Genomic DNA, 18,912 nt, shown 5'->3' on the forward strand with positions numbered 1-18,912 from the left:
AACTTTGTACTAATAATTTCTTTTTCCATTTTCCAGGCCACGCATGACCTGGAATATGCAGGATGGTCACCCTCACAGTTTGCGCAGTGCACTTGTAGCTGACAGTCATCGTCGGCGGTATGACCTTTGGTGCCGCATTTCGCGCAGGTAATCTGTCCTCGGCAGCTCTGGGAGCCGTGCCCGAACCTCTGACACTTAAAGCAGCGCCGCGGGTTGGGTATGTATGGTCTAACTGGCAGTTTAAGATATCCTGTTGCTATTTCAGTTGGGAGGGTGCTAGATGCGAAAGTTAGTATAATGTGCTTCGTTGGGACTTCCTTATTTTCTCTTCTTATTTTGATACGCTGCACCTGAATGACGTTTTCCTCTTTCCAGCCTGTTAGAAGTTCATCATCAGAGAGGTCCATCAATTCTCCATCTGATACAACACCCTTCACTGTGTTCAAGGTTCAATGGGGTGTGATTGTGATAGGCTGATCCCCAAATGCTGTGAGTTTATGTAGTCTCTGGTACTGTGCGTTGTCTTTTAATTCAAGTAACAGCTCACCACTGGCAGTCTTTGTGGCCTTGTAGCCTGCGCCCAGCGTTTCTATGAGACATTTGGACACAAGAAAAGGTGAAATACTTCTAGCTTTCTTTTCTGTACTTTCACAGTGAATTATGTGGTATTTGGGGAGGTTATCTGTTATGTTTGGAACAAACTCAAAAATTGCATCGGTGCGCCACCTCTTGGAGGGGCGATTAGTTGTAAGAGGGCTAGGGTTCCCATAAATTTGATAGCTTATTCGGCGGCCGTGCCAGCCACCCACCACCGAGCCCAACAAGGAGACGCTGCGAGACGCGAAGGAGGCGCAGGCGCCAGCCGTACATGGCCGCTATAACCTAATATATCTACCCAAGGTTGGATATTTACACTAGGTTAACCCTTGCAGCCAGGAAAAATTGGAAGTAAAATGAAGTGAGGAGAAGACAGGAAAGATGTAAAGTGAGAACAAAAGACGAAGATGTAGGGAGAGAGAGATAGGAAAAGGCGACTGCCGATTTCCCCTGGGTGGGTCAGCCCAGGGGTGCCGTCTACGTGAAGCCGGGGCCAAAGGGGTGTGTTGCCTCTGCCGGGGGGCTTTCAAGGTCCAATGACCAGGCGTCGGCTCAACCACCAGGATCCCCTTTTTCCCGGACACGGCAAAGCCACGCACGGCTAGGCGTGGGAGGGAGTAGAAACTCCCCCGTTAGCTCGGGTCCGTGGTGTCGCTACACACCAAACGCCAACTTGCGCAGGCGGCCCTGCGGGGTACTTGCGCATGTGCCCCTGCGGGAAACAGGTGGACTGTATTTTCTTAGACTTCCAAAAGGCCTTCAACTCAGTAGCACACAATTTATTACTTGTAAAACTGTCTGCACTTAATATTCCCACGGCGCTTTTCTAGTGGATTGAGGCTTACCTTACTGACCGAAAACTGTGTTGTTCTTAACGGAATGACCTCATCACATAAAACAGTCTTGTCAGGTGTTCCTCAAGGATCTGTACGCGGGCCTCTTCTTTTTTTTGATATTTATCAATGATATACGTGAAGGAGTATCAACCCGTCTCAGATTGCATGCCGATGACTGTTGTCTTTACCGTGAAATTAATACTTTGAATGACCGTGTACAACTACAAAAGGACCTCGACAAGATACTACTATGGTGCAATACGTGGAAAATGACGCTAAATTTTTCTAAATGTAACATTGTCCAGTTTTCTACAAAACGTCATACTTTACATACCAAACACTTTTTTGATGGCGAAAGCCTCACGATTGCACCCAGCTACAAATATTTAGGGGTTTTATACAAAAATGACTTTTCCTGGAATGACCATATTGATTACGTAGTAGCGAAGGCTAGTCGGGTCCTCAACTTCTTAAAGCGTAACTTCAAGCAAGCTCCTCCTAAGTTAAAAGAAATTGCTTTACTTTTCAAATGTTCGCACTATATTGGATTATGGATGTTCCGCATGGGACCCCGTTACAAAGACATGTATTGACGAATTAGAGCGCATCCAAAAGCGTGCAGCACGGTTTGTATCATCAAACTATGATTTCAGAAAAAGCTCTTCCGATATACGGGACAATCTTGGATGGCCGTCTTTGCAGGACAGGCGGGAATACATGCGCCTGAAACTGTTCCACAAAATTTTGATAGGTGCGACAGGCTTAAGGAAAGAAACCTACATACTTGATCGTACCTATAGATCTGCCCGCGTAGACCATTCCCTGAAGGTTAGGGAATATAGGTGTCGGATCAACCTATATAAACATTCTTTTTTTCCGTTGACAGTCCATGACTGGAATAAACTCCCGAATGAAGTTGTACTGTCATTGCCGACTTCCTTTGATGAAGCCCTCGCAGAATGTTTGTTTAACTACGTTTTACATGACATATGTGGGATATTTTGAGTTTTAGCTCACAATTTACAGCTTCTGCCTAGTTTTGTTTTCTACTGTCTTTCTTATGAGGTTATGCATTTATAAAAATAATTTATGTTTAAAAGTTTTACTTTATTATCATGTTGTGTTGCTTTTTCGTATTGTACAACCTCTTTCAACCTCTTAGTAACGTGATGTTTAGTCTTTTTATAATGTTATTTATGTGTAGAGTGGTAATATTATCCTTATTCCTACATAGTATTTGTTGCTTTTCATGTTGTATATACTACCTGTATCTTTTCCTGTTTGTTTCCCCCTACAATAATGCCCAGTTGGCCGCTGTAGGTATCTTAATAAATAAATAAATAAATAAATAAATAAATAAGGCAAAAGAGATTTGAAATACCTGCAGTACTACGGCGATGGTGATTCCAAGAGCTATGCTTATGTCAAATACATGTATGGAAAGGACAGTGTGCAGAAACTGCAATGCATTGGGCATGTCCAGTAGCATGTTGGCTGCCACCTCAGAAAACTGAAGACAGTGCGTGGACTCGGTGGTAAGGGAAAGCTCACTGATGCCCTCATTGACCGCCTGCAAAACTACTATGGCATCGGCATAAGAGCTAATGTGGGCAACCTTTCTGCAATGAAAAAGGCTACCCTTGCCAGTCTTTTTCATTGCTGCTCTACCGACAGGCAGCCGAGACATGGCCTGCGTCTACTTGAACCGAGAAGCTGGTGCGGATACCAAAGAGTTGAAGCTCTTGGCCAAGGGAATTATGTACACAAAGGAGGACTTCCAAATGATGTGCTCAACAAAGTTAAAACTGTCTACCGAGATCCGTGCTCTGATGAACTTCTCATGAAGTGCCTTCATGGAATGACTCAAAATGCTAATGAGTGTTTCAATGGCCTAATATGGCAGCGGGCACCCAAAGAGTTCTACGTAAGCTTGCCTACAGTAATGTTTGCGTTGCATGATGCTGTGGCACACTTTAATAATGGCAGTGTAAGCACCCTAGATATTCTAAGGCAAGCTGGCATAGAACCAGGGTACCACACGACGAAAGCTTGCATCGCCAGAGATCACCTGCGCATGCAGAATGCTAAACGCAAGTCAGCGGATGGGACAAAACAGGCCAGGAAGAAAAGACGACCAGCCACCCGAACAAAAGGAGACAATAATGCTTCCGCACAAGGACCCAGCTATGAATCTAGTGCATTTTAGGCCAGCATGCGAAGATTGTGACCCTTTTACAAGCTCAGAAATTTTCATTTACGTTTTTCTGAAAATAACAATTTGCTCCAAATGTTGCGACACAAACTTTCATAACGTATTTCTCAGCGTATACTTTGAACTGAAATTTCGCACAACGATTTACAACATATCTATCTGTGCAGTGAACTAGAATAAAAGAAATCTATCAAATATTTTTCAGTTCACAGCTGAATTCTCCAACAGGTTGTCTATATTGGCTCTTTTTCCGTTTTTTAGCATTACTTCCTTTATATTCACTGCATAATATTTATTCTAGTTCACTGCATAGCTCCAGCCATTAGTTACACAAATGTCAGCTTTAGTGAATAAAGCGACCCATTAGTCACTAATCACAGCTAGCGTGGCTAGCACTTTTAATGCAATTTTTGACAAAGATTACCTCCCAATAAATAAGTATTCAATATTTTGCGCTGTAAATAGCTGAGTAAATTAAATAAGACATACTGGTTATGAGGAAACAGTTATTTCAACCTTGCCTGCCCTTAAAAAAATTTTTGTTTTTGAGTGGCCTACCACCTTAAAGCTTTACAGATGGCTAGTATGCAGCTCACACAACATAACCACTTATCAAAGACGACTGCCTGTAATCTTTCTTTGCTTATAGCCGTTGCATAGAACTCTGTAAACATAAACACTACATATTGTGCAGCCGCATGAGACATTACTGCCGCCAAATGGGGTTGGAGGAGAGAATCATAAAGCTTAAATAATCAAGTGTTCAAAAAAATCACCGAAAAAAGCACCTTTATTACAGGTTTGGGTGTAGTGCTCATGTATGAAACTGGTAAGAAAGAAGATGATGAGGAAAGACATTTTCGTACATCGCAATAAAAAACTAACTATATCTTATATTGACACCCTAGCTCAGCATTCAGTGGCCCACTGATCGGAGAAACTTGTCACTGCACTCACGTGTGTCTGGCACACATGCTTATTGACCACCAAGTCTGCCAGTATTTCAGCCTGTGCTTGGCCATCCAAGTAAAATAATATTACTACTGATGCCACCTGCTCTAAATCTGCATGTGAGTGTTGGTGTGAGCGGCATTACACAATCTCAGTGGTTCATGATAATATATGGTGTTTTTTGGCGCAAGGGCCATTTGATGGCCAAAGAGTGCCAGTTCATGGGACAAAGAATGTGGACAATGATTGTGATTAGCGGCTGTATAAGGGCCATAAAATTCCTCGCAATAAGGCGGGTAAAAACATACAAGTAATAAAATCATGACCATGCCGTGAAAGGTGTGTGTGATGTGAATAGGTGACAAAAGTTAGTGATAATGAAAAACGATGGTGGACATGTATGGCATTAGCACAAGTACTTCACTCGTTCATACCCTTGCGTCCAAGGGCCGTGAGGCAAGTGCTTTCCTGTGTAGCCACCGAAGCAAGAACCTCTCTAGATAGGTTGTGCTACGGAATGCCAAGGTATATAATATGAAAATATGAATTTCTTTTGAAAACGCTAACAATGATTTATTACTAAAAAGCGGTTCCCTGCCAACGAACATTGCAGGGTGTAGAGGTATGTGTTGTCGGTAGGATAATGGAAAGTGTTGATGATGATGGGTAGCTTTTAGTGGCGCAAGGGCCAATTGATGGCCAAAGAGCGCCATTTCATTTGACTATAGATATGAACAATGATATGGTGCGTGGCTGTAAAGGGGCCTTAAAATTCCTCGCTCTAGCGCGGGTTAAAACATGAAAGAACTAAAATCATGACAGTGGCGTGACATATGTGTGGTGATAGCTGATGGCAAAATGTCATGATAATAAAACCATGATGAAGATATAGTCACCGCAGCCACAACCACTCTTTAGAGATCGTGCTACGGATGACCTCAAAATATCGGGTGAAAGCTTTGGACATCTTTTAAAAACGTAAAAAGTGTTTGCAGTTTAAAAAGCGGATCCCTACCGATGAGCATCCCAGGGTGTATAGGGAGCTGCTGTCGGTAGGGCAGTAAAAAGTGCTTTTTTCTTAGAGCATCTAGCTCATTGCACTGGACGAGAATGTGGAGAACCGTAAGGGGCTCTCCACATCTCTCACAATATGGTGGATCACTGGTAGACAGAAGAAGTGAGTGCGTCGAATGCGTGTGTCCTGTTCTAAGCCTTGTTAGTATTACTTCCGTGTGTCGTGATTTTGATAGTGGCGGCCAATAACCTAGTTGCGGCTTAATAGCATGGAGTTTATTATCTGTGTGTTTATCCCACATGCTCTGCCAATACCCCCTGAGCTTTCGTTTTATAAAAGCTTTTAAGTCAAGTGCAGGGACTGGTGTCGATGCATTGGCAGTAGTGACATTGGCGCAAGCAGCCAGATTGTCGGCCAAAACGTTCCCTTGTATTTCACTGTGCCCTGGAACCCAGCAGACAACGACATGCTGTTTTGATGTGTAGAGTGTGCACAGAAGTGATGATGATGATGGTAGATTTTAGTGGCGCAAGGGCAACTCAGGCCAAAGAGCGCCAAACACACGGTTTTTGGTCGATTTGATTATAAAAAAAATGTCTACTCAGGGTGGCAAGAGTAAAAGAGTAGTGTATAGAACTTAAACTTAGGTGTAGTGACTATGTGTGATGGGTTTAAAACGGGCTACGCTTATGGGTTTTACAAAGTCATGCCGTGTCGTCAACAGTCCTTGTCAAGACAAGGAGTGCGTGCTGCATGACATTTGATAAAAAAAAAGTCTCAGCGGTTCCCTCAGGATTGAGAGGAGGCTGGGATTAGTGAGAATAAGTTATGGAATGTAGGAAGCCTACACTAGCTAAAAACTTTAAGACTACTTTTGGGGGAAACAAGGGATCGTCTTCAAGAAAAAATTGTGGATGAGGCGGAATGTGACATTTGTACAGCTTTGAAAAGTGACACAGTCTTTCTGGTTCGAGGTACGGACAGGTAATTAGAACGTGAACGACAGACAGCTCATCACCACATTTTGCACAATGTGGTGCTGGAGAATTCTTTAAAAGGTGCGAGTGTGTTGCATGTGTATGACCGATCCTGAGTCTGCACAGTGCAACCTCTTGGTGCCTGTTACGTTTTTCAGTCAGATATCTTCCTATTCTTGGCTTTACTAAGTGCAGTTTGTTTGCGTTTACTGCATTCCATTCTACTTGCCATTGTCTACGCATTTGGGATATGATGAGTGGCCTCAGGTCCTCATACGGGATGGTGTTTACGTCAACTGATGGGCGGAGTGCTGCTGACTTCGCAAGTTTGTCCGCTATCTCATTGCCAGCAATGTTGCAGTGTCCCGGAATCCAGCATAGCGTGATTTTGAGCTTAGATTTGCGGGCTGACATGATGCATTTTCGAAGTGTATTAGCAACTGGGTTTTTGAGTATCCTAGTGGAGGACAGCGCAGTCACAGCACTGAGAGAATCTGTGTATATGATCGAGGCTGGCTCTTTCTCCTTTAAAATGTGCGTTACAGCTAAAAGTATGCCATATCATTCTGCAGTAAATATACTGGTATGTTCGTTCATTGTTCTAGATTCACAGAAAGCGGCACCATGTGCCGCACATGCAACTGCGGAGGACTTGGAGGCATCAGTATAATATTCAGCACACCTGTATTTGGCCTGCAGGTACTTGAAGTGTTGATCGATCGCGACTGGGTGGCCATTTTTTCCTACCTCTAGGAATGACAAGTCACAATCGATAGCCTGCATTTCCCATGGCACAACAGTGTCCTTGTGAGAGGTTAGTTGAAGATTGGAGACCGGTATGTGCATATTTTCAAGGTGTGAGGCCACTCTGAGGGGGTACGGTGGCGTAGCTGATGGTCGCCTCAAAAACAGGGGGGCGTTCGATGTATCCTGCAATAGCGCACGAACTGGGTGGTCGATATGGGAAAGCACCTTGGTGGCATACGTGACACTTGTAAACTGACGTCGCCGTTCTAGTGACCACCGGTCTGTCTCAACATACAGGCTGGCTGTTGGGCTGGTCCGGAAAGCACCGCTAGCCAGTCGAAGCCCAAGATGGTGCACTGGGTCAAGCATCTTCAATGCAGATTTTGAAGCTGACTCGTAAACCACCGAGCCGTAATCGATACGTGATAGCACTACACTGTTGAGAAGGTTCAGCAGACAGTCACGGTCTGTTCCCCATGACTGATGTGAGAGAATCTTGAGCAGGTTTAAGGCTTTCAAGCATTTAAGTTGTAGCTGTTTGATATGTGCAACAAAGCTGAGCTTTTCATCAACCACAACACCTAAAAACTTGTGATCTTTTTTGGTAGTTATGGTTTGTCTGTTAATTAAAATATTGGGGGGTGGCCTTACGCCACGTAGTTTTGAGAAGACTACGCAAACAGTCTTGTCACAGTTAAACTTAAACCCATTTTTGTCTGCCCAGCTTGACAGCTTGTTTACTGCCAACTGAATCTGACGTTCACATGTGGCTAGGTTGCATGATTTGAAGCTGATCTGAATGTCGTCCACATATACAGAGTAGGAGATTGTTCTAGGCATAATGGTGCTTATGGAGTTCATTTTTACGATGAATAGTGTGCAGCTAAGAACACCACCCTGGGGGACGCCATTTTTTTGCGTAAACCACTTCGATAAGGCATTACCAACACGAACCACAAATGTACGGTCAGAAAGGTAGCTTTCAATAGTATTCAGCATGTTTCCTGACACTCCAAAAGATCGCAGGTCACGGAGAATGCCATAACGCCATGTAGTGTCGTACGCTTTCTCTAAGTCGAAAAATACAGATAGGCAGTGCTGTTTATGAATGAAGGCATCCCTGACATAAGATTCAAATGCTACCAGTTCGTCAGTTGTCAACCGGCCAGACCTGAATCCAGCTTGATGACGATCAAGGAGGCCATTGTATTCAAGGTAATACATAAGGCGGCGATTCACCATTTTTTCGAACACCTTGCCCAAACAGCTGGTCAGCGCTATACTCCTGTAACTAGCAGCAAGTGTGGCTTCTTTTCCTTGTTTAAGGATGGGTATGATAACTGCCTTTTTCCAGGTCGTGGGCAGACGCCCAGAGGACCATACACTGTTGAAAAGAATGAGGATGACGTCAAGCGTTTCTTCGTGTAGGTGTTTCAGCATGCCGTAAGTAATTCTGTCCGAGCCAGCTGCTGAGCTGCCGCACTTTGCCAGTGCTGCCTTTAGTTCACCTATAGTAAAGGGGGCATTGTACCCTCCCGCCGATGGCCTGTCATCACGAATAGGTTTACGTTCCTCGGCAAGTTTGTATCGCCTAAAGGAGTCTGTATAATGTGCTGAGCTGAAAATATACTCGAAGTGTTGGCCTAAGGCATCTGCCTGGTGTTCAAGTGTATCACCAGCAGTACTAACAGGGGGCATCGAATGAGTGCTGTGCCCTTGGAGTGCTCTTACTCTGTTATAGACCTTATGTGTGTCAGTGTAAGAGTTCACGGATGAGAGGAAGGATTGCCAGCTCTGTCGTTTAGGCTCTCGTCGGACACGTCTACCGTTTGCTTTTGCACGCTTAAAATTCACTAAGTTTTCGACTGTAGGGTACCTGCGGAATTTCGACCATGCTTTGTTTTGATTGTCACGAGCATTTTTGCACTCAGAGTTCCACCAAGGTCGTCTTTTGTTCCGTGTATTGTTAGATGTATGTGGGATGGATTGCTCTGCGGCCTGTACAATGTGTAGTGTGACCAACGCTTCAGATTCATCGATGCCTAGGGTTTCAATTGATGAGCGCGATAGTTTTGAGAGTTTTCGGAATTTCGTCCAGTTCGCACCCTGTTCTCGAAACCTGGTTACATTCACAGTCATTGCACTCGTATTTCCTTTGTATTTTAGACAAACAGGAAAATGATCACTTCCATAGAGGTTATGAATTACAGCCCATTCAGTGGTTGCCAAGAGTGAAGGAGATCCGATAGCAAGATCTATTGCTGTGTATGAGTAGTGCGCTGCGTTAAAGTATGTTGGCTCTTTTTTATTAAATATACAGGAGCCGGAGGACAACAGAAAGTTTTCGATTAAGGAGCCTCGAGAATCCGTTCTTCTACATCCCCATAGAGGGTGGTGCGCGTTAAAATCTCCGACCAACAGAAATGGATGCGGCAGCTGGTCGATGAGCGTTTCAAATTCTTTAGTAGAGAGTTGGTGGTCTGGAGGGATGTATAGTGAACACACGGTTGTTACTCGTCCAAAAATTAGGGTTCGTATTGCCACTGCTTCTAAGTCAGTACCCAAAGTGAGGCTTTGAGACGGAACTGCTTTCTGCACCACGATAGCGACACCACCAGATGAATGGGAAGTGCCCTTTCTGTCCTTTCGGTATACCATATATCTTTTCAAAAGGCTAGTGTGTGTGGGTTTTAGGTGTGTTTCCTGTAAGCAAAGTATGTTTGGTTGGTGTTGTGCAAATATTTCATAGATGTCGTCTAAGTTCTTAAGTAAGCCTCGGCAATTCCATTGGATAATATTTTCGGCAGCCATTTTTATGAATAAGGAAAAGAGCGTGACTTATTCACACTTCGCTGCCTTTATTAGGAGGCTTAACTGGCGGGTGTCTTTTCCCTCTGAGGCAATCTATGGAGCCCCGCCTCACTTGGGAGGATTCCGTCAGCATCTTAGACGCTGAGGATCCTGGTGTCACTTCCATTGCCTCCGGTGGACCCTCAGAAGCTAATGGAGGTTTGTCAGAAGAGACAGGTGTCTCAGTTGTCTGTGTGGTCCCTGGGGTCTGATGAAGTTCGACCTCCGGGACGTGAAAGGTTGGTGCAGCCTGTGGCTGCTTGGTGGGGGGCAGAGATGTGCACGCATCAGCAAAGCTGTATTGCGTGCCCACCGTCACTAGACGCCGCCCGGCCCCCCGGCGCGCTGCGTCAGCGTACGTTCTTCCGGAGAAGAGTGACACCTTCTTCCGGGCTTCAGAGAATGTTATGTTTTCCATTACTTTAATCTGAATGATTTCCTTTTCCTTTTTGAAGATTTCACATGTCCGCGAGTACGCTGCGTGCGGCCCGTGACAGTTAGGGCACTCTGTTTGCGTGGAAGTACAGCTCTCTGTTGGGTGCTCATGATCACCACATTTTGCACATGTTTGTTTTCCGCGACAGGTATTCGACCCATGTCCATATTTATGGCATTTGTAGCACCTTCTAGGGTTGGGTATGTAGGGGCGGACCTTGCAGTGAAGGAACGCAGCTTTCACGGATTCTGGCAGAGTGGAGCGGTTGAATGTAAGCACTATGTGAGGCGTCACCACTTCTTCATTGTTTCGCCTGATGGTTATCCGGCGGATGGCGACTACGCCTTGCTCTCGAAAGCCTTCAAGGAGGTCAGCTTCAGTTTCTCGCATCAGATCACGTTGTGAAATGACGCCTTGAACAGTGTTAAGGCTGCGATGGGGGTTGATAGACACATTCAGGTGGGCAAACTGCTTCTGTTTAAGGAGAGCGTTTGCATGCTCTTTCTGGCTTACTTCAACAAGAAGATCACCGGATGACAGTTTCTTTGCGTCGTACTTTTTGCCTATTAAGTTAGCAAGGATTTTGGCTATCAGGAAAACCGACAGTCCTGCAACAGAGACGTTATCTGCCAGAGAGTGTATGACTAGGAAGCGTGGGAAGTGCTCACAATCGCTTCCGGTTCGTTTGGAGCTTTCATCGGTGCGTTTCCTTTTCAGGGACCGATCATTGAGGGGTGGGGAAAGATTTTGCCATGTGGTGGACTTCATGTTCGGCGGCGATGGTGACCACCCACCACCGAGCCCAACAGGGGGACGCTACAAGGTAGAACACTTGAAGGCGCCAGTCATACATCGCCGCTATAACCAGATATAACTACCCAAGGTTGGGTAACTACACAAGGTTAACCCTTGCCGCCAGGAAATTTGGAAGTAAACAGAAGAGAGTAGAAGACAGGACAGATAGATAGTGAGAAATAAAGACGAAGATGTAGGCAGAGAGAGATAGGAAAAGGCGACTGCCGATTTCCCCTGGGTGGGTCAGCCCAGGGGTGCCGTCTACGTGAAGCCGGGGCCAAAGGGGTGTGTTGCCTCTGCCGGGGGGCCTTAAAGGTCCAATCACCCAGCGTCAGCTCAACCCCCAGGATCCCCTTTTCCCTGGACACGGCAAAGCCACGCACGGCTAGGCGTGGGAGGGAGCCGAAACTCCCCCGTTAGCTCGGGTCCGTGGTGTCGCTACACACCAAACGCCTACTTGCGCAGGCGCCCCTGCGGGGGTGCACAGAAGTAAGTAGAGTGACACCAGCACGGGGTTCTTGTGTTTTTTAGGTGTTTTCAGGGCTTTGAACACGCTTAGGGAATCTGTGTATATTACCGCCTTTTGTAATTTTATCTGTTTAATTTGTTTTACGACTGCCAGTATTGCGTAGGCTTCTCCTGTGAAAATGCTTGCATTAGGATGAAGAACGCCGGCCTCGTAAAAGGATTGGCCTACGGCTGCCTATGGCACAGAATTGTTTGACTTTGACGCATCGATAAAGAACTCAGGGCACGTGTATTTATGTTGTAGTTCTAGGAAGTATGTATGTATGTGTGCAAGTGCTGCGTGCTTTGTGACATCAACAAAAGAGACATCACAGTCTATAAGCTGCCACTGCCACGGTGGCAGATATGTTGCAGGAGCCATCAAACTGTGTTCAAGAGGCACACCTGTTTCTTCGGCCAGGCTCCTTACACGCAGCGCATAGGGCTGCCTAAACGAAGGACGGTTCTCAAACAAGCCAGAACAAGACAAATCATTAATTGTGAAATGGGAAGGGTGTTTCTTGTCTGCCTTCACCTTCAAAAAGTACAAAAAGGACAGAGAACATCTATGTAGGTGGAGCGACCATTCATTCGAATCCACGTACAGGCTCTCCACAGGGCTGGTGCGGAAAGCACCCGTAGAGAGGCGAATGCCTAGATTGTGGACAGGGTCGAGAATTTTCAAGGCTGATGGTGTTGCCGACTGATAAATTATAGCACCGTAATCTAGGCGTGTGCGTACGAGGCTTTTATATAAGTTACTTAAACATTTCCTGTCACTACCCCATGTAGTGCGTGACAACACTTTCAAAATGTTCATTGTTTTTAAGCACCTGTCCCTTAAATACTTGATGTGTGGGATGAAGGTTAGCTTGGTGTCTAATATGAGACCAAGAAACTTGTGCTCGGTCTTCACTGACAGAGGTTGACCATGCAGGTCAATGTCGGGGTCAGGATGGAGGCCCCTCTTTCGGTTGAACAAGACACAAGTGCTCTTTTGCGCGTTGAGTATAAAACCATTCTCGTTTGCCTATTGAGATACCTTGTTCAACCCTAGTTGAACTTGACATTGCCACATTGAGATGTTGCACGATTTGTAACCAATCTGCACATCATCGACATATATGCAGTAAAAAATATTACGTGGGAGAGACAGGTGCAAGGAATTCATTTTAACAATGAAAAGTGTGCAGCTCAATACACCTCTTTGTGGCACTTCTGTTTCTTGGACAAATACTCGAGATAAGACAGTGCCAACTTGGACACGGAATGTACGGTTGGACAGGTAGCTTTCGATAACTGTCAGCATTCTACCCCGCACACCTAAATGTGACAGGTCTCGCAATATGCCGAAGCGCCATGCAGTGTCATATGCCTTTTCCATATCGAGGAACACAGACAGAAAAAATTGCTTATGAACAAAAGCATCGCGAATTTGTGCTTCGATACGGACAAGGTGGTCAGTGGTGGACCGAGCCTCTCGAAACCCACACTGGTATGGGTCAAGTAGGCCACTAATTTCAAGGAAGTGCATCAGGCGCCTGTTATTCATTTTTTCAAATGCTTTGCAAATACAGCTGGTTAATGCTATTGGCCTGTAGCTGGAAACTGAGGCCGGGTCCTTGCCTTGTTTTAGAATTGGGATAATGATAGCTTCCTTCCAGGCTGAGGGTAGCTCGCCAGAAGACCATATCGCATTATAGAGAGAGAGGAGAGCTTTCTGGGTTTCAGTGGGCAGGTGTTTTAACATTTCATATGCCACACGGTCCGGGCCTGGGGCATATTTATTGCAGCAGGCAAGTGAGGCCTGCAGTTCAGCCACACAGAAAGGTTCGTTGTATGCCTCATGTGTTCTGGGCTTGCGCTCTAATCTCTGTTTTTCTATTGCGGTTGTGTATCGTCGGAACGCTTCACTGTAGTGTGTTGAGCTGGAGACCTGTTCAAAGTGCGCTCCGAGAGTGTTTGCCTAGTCTTCCAAACTCTCCCCTTGTGTGTTCACTAGAGGAAGCGAATGTGCTTCTTGTCCTGCCACCTTACCAACCATGCTCCAGACTCTCGACTCATCTGTGTATGAGTTAATGCCCGATACGAGTTTGTGCCAACTTTCTCTTCTCGCCTGTCGGCGCGTCCTCCTTGCTTGCGACTTGACGTTCTTAAAGTTTACAAGATTCTCGGCTGTGGGCGAGTCTCTAAACAACCTCCATGCCTTATTTTGTTTTTTTCGAGCATCACGGCACTCAATATTCCACCATGGGACTCGTCGTTTGCTTGACGGTCCAAATGTTTGGGGAATACATTTTGTTGCTGCATCAACCAAGAAAGCTGTAAAGTAGCATACTGCATCCTCTATGCTCAATGCTGCCATGTAAGTCCAAGATAATAAAGTCATTTTTTGAAACTTTTCCTAATTGGCTTTCTCAGTGAGCCATTTGGGAACTTGTTCAGGACATGTATTTGTTATTGATGAGCTGATAACGATAGGAAAATGGTCACTACCATATGGATCATTAATAACTTGCCACTTAAGTAGAGGCAGAAGTGATGGGGATATTATGCTGAGGTCTATTGCTGAGTACGTATTGTTAGCAATGTTGTAATATGTTGGCTCTTTCCGATTCAGCAGGCACGCACCGGAAGAAAAAAGGAGCTGTTGAATCAGGCGGCCTCGAGCATCGCAGCGAGAGTCACCCCATGGATTGCTATGTGCATTGAAATCTCCAAGGAGGATATAAGGTTCTGGAAGTTGATGTATTACGGACTGGAATTCACGTTTTTCAAGATGGTAGTGTGGAGGTATGTAGACAGAGCAGATGGTCACGAGTGTGTTCAGGAGGACTACACGAATAGCCACTGCTTCAAGAGATGTTTCGAGTGGTAGATGAGTACATGCAATCCCTTGATTTACTATAATGGCCACACCACCAGATGACGTGACAGCTTCATTCCTGTCTTTTCGAAAAATGATATACTGGCGTAGAAAATTAGTGATCTTGGGTTTTAGGTGTGTTTCTTGTACACACAGCACTTTTGGTGACTGTTTATGTAAAAGTTCTTGAATATCGTCAAAGTTTCTCAGTAGTCCTCTGACGTTCCACTGTAAAATTTGTGTCTCCATTTTTAATGTAGTTAAGTGCTGTGTGCAGAAACGTTGCCTTAAGTTACAAGGCCTGTTGGGGCCCTGAATTACGGGTTTTCTCTTTTTTGCTTCGCTCCAAAGAGCTGCGCCTTTCCTTCGGCCTGCAGTAACCAGTTTCAATAGAGTCGGGAAGGTTGCTTGTACCGAAGGTAACTATGATGTGCTTTGTTAGGATCTGTTTATTATCTCGACTGATTATTATTCTCTGCACTTTCACTACATTTTGTTCTTGCCAGCCTTCGAGCAATTCACTTTCAGAGAGCTCGAGGAGGTCATCATCAGATATGACACCACGCACTGTGTTCATCGACCTATGTGGGCCCACTGATATTGGGATGTTATCAAATGAAACGAGGTTTGTGAGCTTGTCGTACTGAGTCTTGTCGCGAACTTCTAGAAGGAGATCACCATTCCCCATCTTGGTTACTTTATAGCCAGGGCCAATTGCATCTGTGAGCGTTTTCGAGACAATAAATGATGAAATAGATCGAACTGTTTTCTTTTCATTTTGGCTGTGGATTACATGATACTTGGGTAAGGTCTGTTTAGGCTGTGCAGTAAAGAAGCTGTCATCGGTGCGCCACGTTTTAAGGCGGCGATCAGGGAGTGCAGGAAAAGGATTTTTCCATAAAAAGGATTTTTCCAGAAAAGGATTTTTCCCCGGACACGGCAAAGCCACGCACGGCTAGGCGTGGGAGGGAGTCAAAACTCCCCCGTTAGCTCGGGTCCGTGGTGTCGCTACACACCAAACGCCTACTTGCGCAGGCGCCCCTGCGGGGAATGGAAAGTGTTGTCTTCTTAGAGTGTCTAACTGTTTACATTGAATTAAAACGTGAAGAACTGTTAATGCCTCACCACATTTATCACACAATGGTGGATCACCACCGGACAAAAGATGTGTGTGTGTCGTGTATGTGTGTCCTATCCTGAGTCTTGTTAGTGTTACCTCTGTTAGACGTGATTTTGATACTGGTGGCCAATGGCCAAGGTGTGGCTTGATAACGTGTAGTTTGTTTTGTGTGTGTGTATCCCACTTGCTCTACCAGTAGTCCCTGAGGTTTCGTTTGAGAGACGGCTTAAGATCAAGGGCCGGGATTGATATGGATGATATGGCGGTGCTCTCATGGACGGATGCAGCGAGCTGATCCGCCCTCACGTTGTCTTGGATCTCACGGTGCCCTGGCACCCAGCACACTACAACATGTTGTTTGAGTGTGTAGAGTGTGCACAAAATGGAGTAAAGTGAGACAAGGACCAGGTTTTTTTTTTCAAGACTGTGCATAGCCGTTACCACACTGAGGGAGTCTGTATAAATTACTGCTTTTTGTATTTGTAATTGTTTGATGTGTTTAGCTGCCACAAGTATCGCGTAAGCTTCCGCTGTGAAGATACTTGTGCGTGGATGTAGAGGGCCAGCATCCGAAATGGATGGGCCGACAGCAGCGTAGGACACAGAGGAGTTCGTCTTGGAGGCATCTGTAAAGAACTCAGATCGTGTGTATTTGTGTTGAAGTTCCAGGAAGTATGTTCGGATATGGGAAATAGGTGCATGTTTTGTAACTTCTAGGAAAGACAAATCGCAGTCTATAGCCTGCCACTGCCACGGTGGCGGGTATGCTACAGGAGCCATTAAACTGTGTTCAAGTGACACTGGAGTTTCTTCAGCTAGACACTTCAGGCGAACTGAGAAGGGCTGCCTCATCGAAGGCCTGTTTTGAAACAGAGTTGAGCTCGACAAATCATTAATTGTAGAGTATGAGGGGTGCTTCTTGTCTGCTTTCACCTTAAGGAAATAAACAAAGGACTTGTAAGTTCTCTGCAGATGAAGCGACCACTCATTTGATTCAACATAAAGGCTTTCTACGGGGCTGGTGCGAAAAGCACCCGTAGAAAGGCGGATGCCCAAATGGTGCACGAGGTCCAGCATCTTCAAGGCACTTTGAGTTGCAGACTGATAGACAACGGCCCCATAATCTAAGCGGGTGCGAATGAGGCTTCTATAGAGGTTCATGAGGCATTGCCTATCACTACCCCACGTAGTACGTGACAACACTTTTATAACATTCATGGCTTTTAAACATTTTGTTTTTAAATACTTGATGTACGGTACAAAGGTCAACTTGTTGTCCAAGATTAAGCCTAAGAATTTATGCTCGGCTTTGACGGACAGACGTTGCCCGCTCAGTCGAATGTCAGGTTCCGAGTGCATGCCTCTCTTTCGAGAGAACAAGACACACGTGCTTTTTTCTGGGTTAAGTCGAAATCCGTTTTCATCTGCCCATTTGGAGACCTTATTTATACCCAGCTGAGCCTGCCGCTCACACATGGCCAAGTTGCATGACTTGAAGCCAAGCTGAACGTCGTCGACATATGTACAATAGAACATATTGCGGGGAATGAACAAGTGCAAAGAATTCATTTTGATAACAAAAAGTGTGCAACTAAGCACGCCAGCTTGTGGCACGCCTGTTTCTTGGACAAATGCTCGGGAGAGCACACTGGCCAGACGGACACGGAATGTCCGGTTTGACAGGTAACTTTCGATTATATGAAACATTCTTCCGCGCACACCTAGGTGGGACAGGTCTCTTAGAATTCCGAAACGCCATGTTGTATCATACGCCTTTTCGATATCGAGGAACACAGAGAGAAAATATTGTTTATGGACGAAGGCGTCTCTGATCTGTGCCTCGATACGAACAAGGTGGTCTGTGGTGGATCTACTTTCTCGAAACCCGCACTGAAATGGGTCGAGCAAATTGTTTGTTTCAAGGATATGTACAAGTCGGCAGTTTATCATTTTTTCGAACACTTTGCACAAGCAGCCCGTAAGTGCAATAGGCCTATAACTCGAAGCTAAAGAAGGGTCCTTGCCTTCTTTCAAAATGGGAATAATAATAGCCTCTTTCCAGGAGGCAGGGATAGTGCCAGAGAACCAGATAGCATTGTACAAACAAAGTAGGATTTTTCGTGTTTCGGCTGGTAGGTTTTTTAACATTTCATACACCACACGGTCAAAACCTGGGGCAGAAGTACTGCAGGAGTTTAGAGATGTTCGGAGCTCCGCTAGACTGAAAGCTTGGTTATATGCCTCGTATCTAGTGAATTTGTGTTCGAGTTTCTGCTTTTCTATTCTTGTTCTGAATTTTTGGAAAGTGTCAGTATAGTGGGACGAGCTGGATGCCCGTTCAAAATGTGCCCCGAGGAAGTTTGCCTGATCATCCAAGGTATCACCTTGAGTGTTTACGAGTGGAAGTGTGTGTACTTGTTTCCCTGCTATCCTACCGACCATGTTCCAGACTTTAGCCTCCTGTGTGTATGAATTGATCCCTAACAAAAACTTTTGCCAGCTTTCTGTTCTTGCCTGCCGACGCGTTCTCCTTCCTTGGGACTTTATTTTCTTGAAGGTGTCAAGATTTTCCGCTGTTGGCGAGTTCCGCAGCAATCACCATGCCCTGTTCTGTTCCTTTCGCGCATTATGACACTCCGTGTTCTACCATGGGACGTGTCGTTTGCCGGGCATTCCAGATGTTTGCGGTATGCACCTGGCCGCTGCGTCAGTTAGAAAAGCTGTGAAGTACTGAACAGCTTCATCTATGTCTAACCTACATATGTCGGTCCAACTCAAACGTGTAGTGTTGTGGAACTGTTGCCAGTCTGCTTTGTTTATCAGCCATTTGGGAACATGTAGAGGACATTTATATGTTGTTTGTGAACTCAACACTACAGGAAAATGGTCACTTCCATATAGATTATTTATGATTTTCCATTTCAGTAGGGGTAGGAGTGAAGGTGATACGATGCTGAGGTCTATAGAGAGAAATTGTTCAATGAGACGACCTCGTGCATCAGA

The sequence above is a fragment of the Rhipicephalus microplus genome, chromosome 6 (genome assembly GCF_043290135.1).
Source record: "Rhipicephalus microplus isolate Deutch F79 chromosome 6, USDA_Rmic, whole genome shotgun sequence".
Classification (NCBI taxonomy): domain Eukaryota; kingdom Metazoa; phylum Arthropoda; class Arachnida; order Ixodida; family Ixodidae; genus Rhipicephalus; species Rhipicephalus microplus.